This window comes from Amblyomma americanum, chromosome 2 (genome assembly GCF_052857255.1).
Source record: "Amblyomma americanum isolate KBUSLIRL-KWMA chromosome 2, ASM5285725v1, whole genome shotgun sequence".
In the NCBI taxonomy this organism is placed as follows: Eukaryota; Metazoa; Arthropoda; class Arachnida; order Ixodida; family Ixodidae; genus Amblyomma; species Amblyomma americanum.
Genome location: NC_135498.1, coordinates 90,546,203 through 90,556,382, shown reverse-complemented (window position 1 = coordinate 90,556,382; position 10,180 = coordinate 90,546,203). Strand labels below are relative to the sequence as shown.

Genomic DNA, 10,180 nt, shown 5'->3' with positions numbered 1-10,180 from the left:
CCTTAGAGCGCTGCGCAAAAAAGGAAAATTGACGCGTTCAGACACGTGCGCGGTATCCTCACAGTTTGAATAGGGCCGCAGGAAAGTTGGATGTGGACGTAGTTATCACGGTCCCCCGCAGGCAGTCAAGTCTGTTCACTTTCCAGCCGCAGATTGGCAAAGAAAATGGCTTGTTACATCAAGCACGCCAACAACTTCGTTGACATCGGAGTGGACTAAGTGTACGAGAGTTCTCTCAGCTGTGGGTGTGTTTATATAGGACAGTCAGGCTTTGGCCTTAACGATCGGCTGAGAGAATACCCTGCTTCACTTAATACTATTATTGGTAGGCACCTCTCCTTTTGTTGTAAAAACTGCAAAATACTATCCCCGGCAGAAGAACACAGAAGTCACTCGATACGTAAATTGCAGGAGAGATTCTTGAGGAGCTACTGCATGGTATGGTTTAAAATTTGGAAAATTATTTACTTTACTTATTTTGGTCGAAACATTTGTCTTCTTTGATGTTGGCAGATAGGATTTTTCAGGGTTTTTGCCGCTATGGCAGCAACAATACTTCCTTTTATCTCTCTCACTCCCCTGTTTCTTTCCAGTTCACTGCCCTCTTCTCTCCATTTACTGAAGCTAGTCGCAGCTCAGGTGCTCCACGTTTCGATGGCAGATGCCGTGGCTAGCAACACATTTTCCTTTAATTCTTTTTTTATTAATAAAGAGCCACTAAAATAATAAGAATGCTTCAACATTCTGTTTATGTCGTGCCGTTTTTATGATATACTTTATTCATATAGCAATGGGAAAGCTCTCTGTACACAAGCGGACATACTCGTGCACACACTTCTCACACAAACGCACATATTCTTCGCATTGTGATTTGCAATGATCATGCACATTTGTATCTCACTTCGAAAGAAAAGCGTCTAGTGTTAATAGACTTTTTTCTATACTGTGTACCTAAAAAATTTTCGCGTATTTTTTTTTTTCACAGGATCAGGTCAACATACTGAAACGGATGATGGTGAGTATAACGCTCTGAGTTCCGAGGATATCTTTCTCCTAGCCTGTGTTGCAGCTGAGCCGCAAAATCGTCAATTATCCTCTAAACGAATACGTCGGAAGTAGTAGTTAAGTCCTTAGCTATAGATAGTTTGTAATGATGGATAGAAGAGAAGAAAGGAAATGGTTTTATTTGAATAGAAAAGCTATTTTAACGTTACCGAAGCAGATTCTCGGGAAACTTCAGTACGCTAGAATGCAAGGGCATTTTTTTCGCTCAGAAATTTATTCAATCAAGAGAAATGCCTTTCGTATAATATAAAGAAACGGTGCTAAAAAGCAGCAAGTCACTTAAATTTATTAAAGTTTAACTCCAACCGCCATGCTCTCCAGTACTAAAAGATGCGGTAAAATCGGACTGAAAAGGTTCAGTGTGGTTGTCGTGGATTGTTTGTTGAGAAATTTCACAGTCGCCTGCGAAACATGAATGTTAGAAGAATAGTAGGCTAGTAGAAGGAAGGTGATTAATATACAAATTTTGGAGGAAGAGCCGCACAAGCACGAATCACTGCGGAACACCTGAGAGATGATTAGCAAGGGATGAGTTAGTGTAGTCAGCAAAAACGAAATGGCAGTGGTTAAGAGGGAAAAATGAGTCTAGTTGACGGCAATAGTACTGAGGTTGGATTAATCACTGAATTCACAATGCATAGCCTACTTTACAAAATGCTTTTAAGGACTGTAAAAAGTGATGCCTACGTAAGATAACTTTACAAATATGTGCTGTAACTTACGAGCGATTGAAAATATCTGTTTCACATGGCTGTGTTTTACAAGAACAGTGTTACTCTAACGAGGGAAACCAATTCATTTTGTTTCAAAAAGGTAAGAATGCTCTAAATTATTATACGTCCAAATAAATTCCAACAAGTGCTAGTGAGTAAAATAGCATAGACCTGTAGAGGTGAGTGCTTGATACGAGACCTGTGACGTGGAGCCACCTTCCCTCCGCTAATCAGGAAAACTAGATGCGTTGAAACAGTGTAAAAACGTAATCTTGGTAAAAAATACCTATGAGAGAAAGCATTTTTTAAGAACTCAGTCGAAATCAAGCAGTGTCCTTGGATGAACCTTTCTTTAAATGCTGGTAATGAAGCGTTGCAGGTGTGTTTGGTGGGACAGGTGTTGAGGAATCGTAGTGCGGTATATCAGAAAGATGAATAGAGCTCATTGAAAATATTGTAGTTAACGTATTATTCAAGACACCTGAAAAAAGTAGGGTATATGGGTATAAGTTTACCGGGACGCTCGGCGGCAGCAACGCTAACACAAAAGCCCCGCAATAGAGCTGGATGAGTGAAGAGGTAGAAAGACTCGACAATGCCGGAGGCGGAAAATTTATTCTTCCGCGATTGAAGGAGAGGCCATCGCCTGATCGGCACGCGCAGTGTGTTCCAGATAGTATATGTAGCACAAACGGCGGCATCCACTGGCGGCTGAACTGGTGCAGTTGTCACATGTATGACCCCACTATGACGGTTTTTGCACTATTGGGGAGATGTCTCCATGACGGGGATTGTCGATCTTGAGGTATAGGCGCCATCTGTGCTAACAGTTGCCTCATTTTAATAGCAGACCGTTTAGAACCGATGTCAAAATTTCTCCTCCCCAAGTGTGATCCGGAACCACCGGCTGATAACTAAGCTATGTGGTTTGGTCGCCTCTAGCGAGTTCCGGGGACTTTTCTTCCCGATAGTACATGGTGCGTGGAAGGGCAGGGGTTGCTGCCTATCACACAGGGAAGGACGAAGGTGTATATCTTTGTCATCTATGCCATCCGTGTTATCAGTTAATTTTGTTCTTCATAAAGGAAACAAACTAAACTCATGACGGAACGTCAGGTGAAAGTTTTGATGCCTAGTGAGCAAACGAAATGAAGATAACCATGAAGGCTTGCGGTGAGTTTTATTGCCTGGACCGGGTCAGGCTTGTCTCGTGAAGCGTACTTTGCCATGCCTGGAGAGAGGAAGAGAATGTAATGGTTTCAACCGAGCTTCGCTGGCGAAGGCTGGCCACACGAGATCACTCCCTTCACTCCCAGTGTCTTTTTTAAATGCTGGTATACCCCAGTAATGCTGAAGGAGAGTGCGCAAAGCACCTCCATCACAAGCAGTGTAATTAGTCACTTTTTATCTGCACGTTTTTCGCTTCCACGTGCTCTGCGGCAGGAAGTCCTGCAGTCGTGCATTGGAGCCGGAGGATTCGCGAGATATACGATGAGTCTTCCAAATACGAAAGACCAAATGTCTTCTACGCCACAATTAAAAGGGTTCGACTGTGTCACTAGTGCGGCTGTGTGTGCCCGTACGCGAAGGTAGGAAGGCGGGACAGGTGTTTTAATTCGTCGCTAGGCTGAAAAGAAGCGGGTGAACGCCGCAAAGCGGTAAGTGACAAATACAGCTCCTCAGAGAGCCGCTCGGGTATGCAGGCTCACCCTCGATCTGAGGAACGCCAACCTGTCGACGTGTGACGCAACAGTGGTGGATAGATAACTTGGGAAAAACGCTCTTGTTAGCCCGACTTGGAAGCTGTTACCGATATCTGGTGGATCCTACAAAAACAACATTTTGCTCAGAGTATTCCAAAGGGTGCGTACTGTTGAAACATTATGTGGTTGGAGTGATTTGCAGGCTGCGCAAAGAGCAGCGGAATTCTTAGGTTTTCAGAAGCCAATGAACTGCTGCGCACTGAAGCGGGAGTTAGAGGTACTTTAATACCAGAAAATTCTGAGTATTATAGCTTTAAAATAATCCGGCGACCTATCAAAACTCCTGGACAGATTAAATTTTTGAAGGTACTACGTTCTACTAATTCACCTCGGTTCTGTTTCAGATTTCGACTATGGAAATACAGGATGCCCTTTCCCATTCCTTGCCAATTATAAAAACCATACGATGGTTAGTACTTAATTCTATTTAAAAAATCTCATACTCTTGGGCATGGGCATGTGCTCAGGGTTTTTACTATGATTTGTATATGCCAGCGCTTATCCTGTACCTATTGTGTCCGTGGCCTTGTCGCCTCATTGGTTTGCATTGTTAGGCGGGATTCTGCAGCATCGAGATATGTGTATATCGTCGGAGCAGTGCACTGTGCTTGTGGGCGACCAGGCTCGGACCAGACAATACCCTTGCCGGTGGAACAAAGGCAGAGGCTGCCAGCCCATTATGTACTGAGCGATGGGGTCTATATTTCAGCCTAATACCTGACAAGTTTCGAAAGTGGCCATCCTTCGTTTTCTAGTAAATTGAAACCCGGTTTTAGTGATTTTTGTAACCTAAAGACATTTCTTAGAAATAGGGTTACACACGATTTCTCCCTGAAAATGCGCCTTCAGAACCTGATTTTTCTAGTGCACAAAGCAGAACACATAACAAGAAAATTAGCGGATACCTTGTACTGATCCAGTGGGGTGTTTCTAGTTGATTGATAATTTTTTACCTCCCTTAACGCTTTGTGATGATGACACGGCTTAAGTTAAGGATAAGGCCAAACAATGCGCTTAGAAATGAGAGGCCAAAACACGGCATTGAGCAGATGTCTTACTGCTATCATTGTATCATATGCTTCATACGCTAATGTCGCAGCGCTCCTGGGCTCTTGTGCGTTCAAAATGGTCGCCGTGAGAAGAAATGAATTTTCTCATCGCATATCCAGGTAGGCTGGTCTTACCTGGACATAGAACTGCTGCGCAGGAGATGGCAATGCACGTGAAAAAGTAACTAAAATAAGTGACAAGAATAATACCTCAATTAGTAAACAGCCTTGTTTAAGGCGCGTTTTATTTGGACAGTCTTTATGTACGTAATCAGCAAACATTTTATGGCCAGCAAGAAAACGATCCCTAATAGTAAAGCGTCGTTTGCTGCAAAACAATTCCCGGAAAATCGAAATTATGGAAAGTTCTGCTGCATAACCCCATTTGTACACGATAATGAGTTCAAAGCTTTTTTCCAGATCTATTGTTACTCGGATTGCGAATAAAATAAAAGCCGCAAACGAATTGCTCTGATTACAGTGGGGTAGAGGTATATGAGCGCCAGAAAGCTTGCAGAAAGCTGTGTAGCACAAGCTACTGTTCATAATAGCTTCAGTCAAGGTAACTGAATAACAGAAGATTATGCCTTGAATGCTCATAACGACACGGAAGGGAGAGGATTTGGTTTGGTTTACGCGGTTTAATATTCTAATGTGTCTCAGCCTAAGAGAGATGCCGCATTGAAGAGCTACGGATAATTTCGATACATGGGGTTATTTATGGTACACTGACACTGCATAGTACACGGGTACTGTGCGACTGCTTTGCTAAATGCGATCACTGCGGCTGGGATCGAGCCCACGTTTTTCGGGTTAGATAGATTTAAGACGGAACAAATAAAAGATATAAAATATAAATCACCGCTTACGCCAAAAGTCCTGCCAGTGGTCAGCGTTAGCTGTTTCGTGAAATGGTTGACGCACTGATCACGTAATGCGTAACGCGTTTGATGAAGATTGCTGCTTTTGTATGCAATCGTTAATTGCACGAAAATGTTCCTAACGGTGCACCACCGAGTGCAGACGAGGTCTGTGCAGGTGTTACGGAGTGTGCTACTTTGTGGTGAGTTGGCTTATAACATGAAGTTCAAGGACGCGATGTCGGAGATGGAATGTAAACGCGTCATGACATCCACGTTGAAATCGCCAACGGAAACAGCTGCCGCGCAGGAGCTGTGTCCATGTCCTGTTCGAAATGCAAGTGATGTCCATATCGACGCTCACGCCCTTACACCCCTATTCATCGGAGGTAGAATTTCGGTGGAGGCTTAATGCTCAGAGATGCCGCAGTGAAGAGCTGAGAAGAGAGAGAAGCGCGAGTCCCGTGTGCTGTGCGATGTTGGTGCACGTGGAAGAACCCCAGGTGGTCAAAATTTCCGGAGCCCTTCACTACGGCGTCCCTCATAAGCAGAGTTGCTTTGGGATGTTAACCCTCATAAAACAAACCAAACCATCACCTAGTGGCGCCGAACTACCACTGCTGCGGTCAGGCGCGCGTACAGCTACGGTCCGCGCGTGTCGACACCGGATGCGGTCCCTCCCCCTTGAAGAAGATAGCGCGAGGCGCGAGACGCTGGCCGCGTACGCTGGGTGGCCACGTGACAGCGAGTGAGCGTGCGCCACACGACGACAGCGAGGGCAGAGCCAGGCACGTTGAACCCCTCGGCGGACGGGACGACGACTACGCGAACATGGAGGGAATACGCTTACCGCATCCAGCGATAAAATATTTTTACTAATCGTTATAACACCATACGCGCAGTGTTTTATGAGCTCTCATAATGACTAACTTTTACAGCTAAAACAAAAAAAGCTCTCGAATTATAGGGCAGTTGCACTTTTGGTCTAGAGAAAGAAGTGATGAAAACAATTATGTACAATGGCCCGCCTTCAAGCGCACGCTGGCTTCGCCTTATAATTCAAAAAATGTATGCTTGGTGTGGTCATAAGGAACCCGTCTTGGTCTTTTCGACACAGGGTGCAGCTCTGTCCGCACTCTGAGTCGAAAAACTCTGGGGTTTTTAGCACCGCTAAGCTGGACATCCGGAATGGAAGTAAATGGAGACGTACGCGACGTACTATTCTAATCAGTCTTTTTTTTTTGCAGAAACCTGTTGGATGCAGAAACAAATGCGGTAATGGGTTTGAGGAATTAAATGACACCACACCTTGCTACGTAGGTATCTTTTATTATTTGTTAGCTACACGATGATTCCCATCACATAAGTGTGAATATATTAAGACCAAATTTAGAATATACCGCACTGCAGTTAGGGTTGTGCGAACGGAAGGATATTTAAAGCGACGAAAACATTAACCGTGCATTCATTAAAAAATTAATGACCTCCATATAAAATTAAGTATAGCCCATTTTATTTAATGTTTCTCAGAGCGAAGGCAGCCAACGAATTCATGTCTCCTTGTCATGCTCCTCGAATGAGAACCTTCTTTAGTTGCTGGGCCCTTTTAGACCTCCAGGCCAACGCATTAGAAAATATCTATTCAATTTTACCAGCAGGCTAAAAGAACATGGACGTGCAACAACCATAAAAGTCTAGGCGAAGTGCGTGCAAGCCAGCACGTTAGTACGCTTTCGTTCAGTTTCACCAGGAGCCCCTAAAAACAGAACTACTCCAGTCGTCGGAACGAAATCGAAACAATACATGCAATTTTCGTGTTTTAAACGCACGTTTTTTTTTCATTCCTCAGGGAAACACACTAAATGAATATATCGTTCAGTTACAAAGCGTTGCGCGTGGTACTGGTGCCGTCATGTATGGATTTAGAATATTTTAGACAATTCAGCCATCTTCGACATGTACCAAATTGTGAGAGGGCGCGCAATTTTGCACTTCTAAAGCAACGCATTATAATCGCCGCCTCGCCGCCAAGTATAAGCCTGCCAGTCTATGGTCAACCATGAAAATGTAGCATATTTCAACATGCTTTCACGCGGGCGGGTAGCCAAATATAAAATTACAAAGTGTCACCTATGGTTTCGAGACAGATTTTCCTTCTAAATCAAAATATGCACTACATGCCAGTCTTATCTTCACCTCCATGCCCCTGTTTTCACAAGCAGCCCGTCGGTTGCGCAACAAAGCGGCAACGATGCGTTCGATCTACCAACTCTACAGCAAGTTGGATCCTACTTATTTTGCTCAGTACATCGCATTTCACAGCCGCTTCGTTAACATTCTTAGCTCTTACACCTTAGCAGCACTGATGCCTCGTTCATGTGGTGCTGTGTGTCGAAAAGAAAACCAGCTCACAAGTCGTGCACTTGCACTGACCCCGGTGCTCCGTAAACATCTGGGTTAAAAACTGAAACGACAGCGTTCAAAACCGTCCGTTTTATTTAAAGCAATTTTTATTGTCTCGGCGCATAAAAGGGGTATCTCCGCCTTGTGTTTGGCGCTCTATAGCCATAGATAGGCTTGCGCCATAGAAATTCTTTATAGTCGTCACGATGGACGAAAGAGAAGGAAGTTTAAATAAACAAAAAAGATTGAACGCTTCTTTATAGCCATCACGATGGACGAAAGAGAACGAAGTTAAAATAAACAAAAAGATTGGCCGCTCTAAAGAAGCGTCCGGGGCCCTTTTTATTTTTTCTTAGTCTTGTAAAGACAAGTACTGTAAAAGCGGTCTGATGACTAGGCTCCCATTCTAGGTGAAAAAAAAAGTCTTTTTAGATAGCAGCAGCACTAGCAGCACGAACTCACATCCAAAATTTATTATACCTTGGATTACTAATCACTGTACAAAGAGCCACACCTGCTTTAGCGGAAAAAATGTACCAATGTCACATTTTAAAGATCAAATTATCTCCTGGTGTAAATAGCAGCGTGCGAAAATTGTGAAATTTGAGCTAGTATTCATTCGAATTTTTTTTGTGCATGAATTTTACGCTGTACTTCTTCAGAACATCACGGCGCCATCTGTCATTGCATGCGTGTTGTTTCACCGTAGCTCAGAGACACCATTCATGGTCAATATATATGCTCTGGGTGTGTGATTTGTCGATTACGAATAACGGAAACAAAAGCGGACCATATGCCGTCGTCCCATCAGGCAATCTGGCCAGATTGATCTTGACAATATTTTAGAAAAGTGAGCGCCTAGCGGTGTGGGTGCAGCAGCTGTCGCATTCACTTTCTTAAAACAGTACAAGGTGCAAACTGTGGAAGTTTCTCTCCAAGGTACTCGATACTTGCGAATTACTGCTAGAGCAGAAGTAAACGTTCTCAGAACCATATTTAGGTTGTTTTAGCTTAAAATAACACGAAAGGATATATTGCTATGAAGACAGAATCCGGTTTTAGTTAATGATGCAGTATATTTTAGCGTTGTGTGGTATGGTTTGGAATTTATTTTCTAAAATTGCCTATAATACTTTAAACTCACTTTCTCGATTTATTTCTAATTACTGCGGAACTATAGCCACCCCCCCCCCCCCCCCCCCCCCCGCCCCGCTGGGGACTTGAAACTAAGGCGTATGGTCGCTTTCGAGTTTTTCGGAACGAATTGAAGCACTATGCTTTACGTAAGACTTTGATAAGCATTACTAAAAAAAAGTCAAAGCTTCTCACTATTCGGTGATGTATTCTACTGTTGAATAAAATATTAGATTACTCTCATACTGTTTTGGCTGCCCAATAAATGATGTTAGAGGTAAAGTAATGTTTTCTTATGAACTTTTTTTCGTTAGGACATTACTCATGAGGTTTTCGGGAACATGAAACCAATGCTAAGGTACGGTGCCTGTCCGTTAGGAGTTTGCGAAAGTGGCATCTGCAAGAGCAACGGTCAAAAAGAAGACTGCTTCAAAGGTAATGGACAGCGGAAATAAAGCTGTACTCTTCCTGAGGTCGTTCTCTTTCTAAACTGGGTTCCAGGTTAAGGTTGCACTACTCACTCTTAGCAACCTGTGTGGACCTTCAGAAAGCATAAGCGAGGCTTTACGGTGGCACTAATTCAGCATAGAGAAGAACGGGGTCGACTAGTGTATTCTGGGGGACCAATTTCGAGGCAGTTCACCTCGCAAAAAGTTTGTGTTCTTTCGGCGCGACTTTTCGAACAGGAGCCTCAAGTAATGCGGGGTTTCTCCTTGATATGTCCTACATAAACAGCGCAATTCTAAACATATTGAACTAGAAGTCGAGTTCCTTCGTGTGATGAAGCCGGGTGATAGTGCTCTCGTTCTCCGGCTCAACGGTGGCAGAGTACCGCAACCCTAGAAAGCGCGATAAAATCACGCCGCAGAATAATACAGCAGTGAATTTCATCCTCACAGAGAGCTCCACAAAGAAAGGTGGCAGAGAACCCAGGGTAATTGAGGACCCAGGATCGCTATCGAGCGAGAACTAGTGCCCCCGGTAGGAATTAAACAGCGTTCTCCTCGGTTTGGAGCCGCGCTAACAATTCGCTAGTCTGCACCTACAACCAATTCCGCCTTCCGCATACACAATCATGAATATTGTGTATTGGGAACGCGGAATCGGTTGTACGGGCAGACCGGCGGTTTGCGTGCGATAACACTAACTCCACAACAATCACAGTTTCATGCCTATTGTGAGCAAGTCTTTAG

The 10,180-nt window shown here is 43.9% G+C and overlaps 1 long non-coding RNA gene across 1 annotated transcript; it reads left to right on the top strand.

Annotated features, from left to right (window-relative positions):
• Positions 1 to 979: 979 nt before the first annotated feature.
• On the top strand, positions 980 to 9,442 carry LOC144118796 (uncharacterized). The gene is made up of 4 exons (XR_013312145.1): positions 980 to 1,015; positions 3,886 to 3,950; positions 6,698 to 6,766; positions 9,302 to 9,442. It is a non-coding gene; the product is annotated as an uncharacterized LOC144118796 (long non-coding RNA).
• The last annotated feature ends 738 nt before the right edge of the window (positions 9,443 to 10,180 follow it).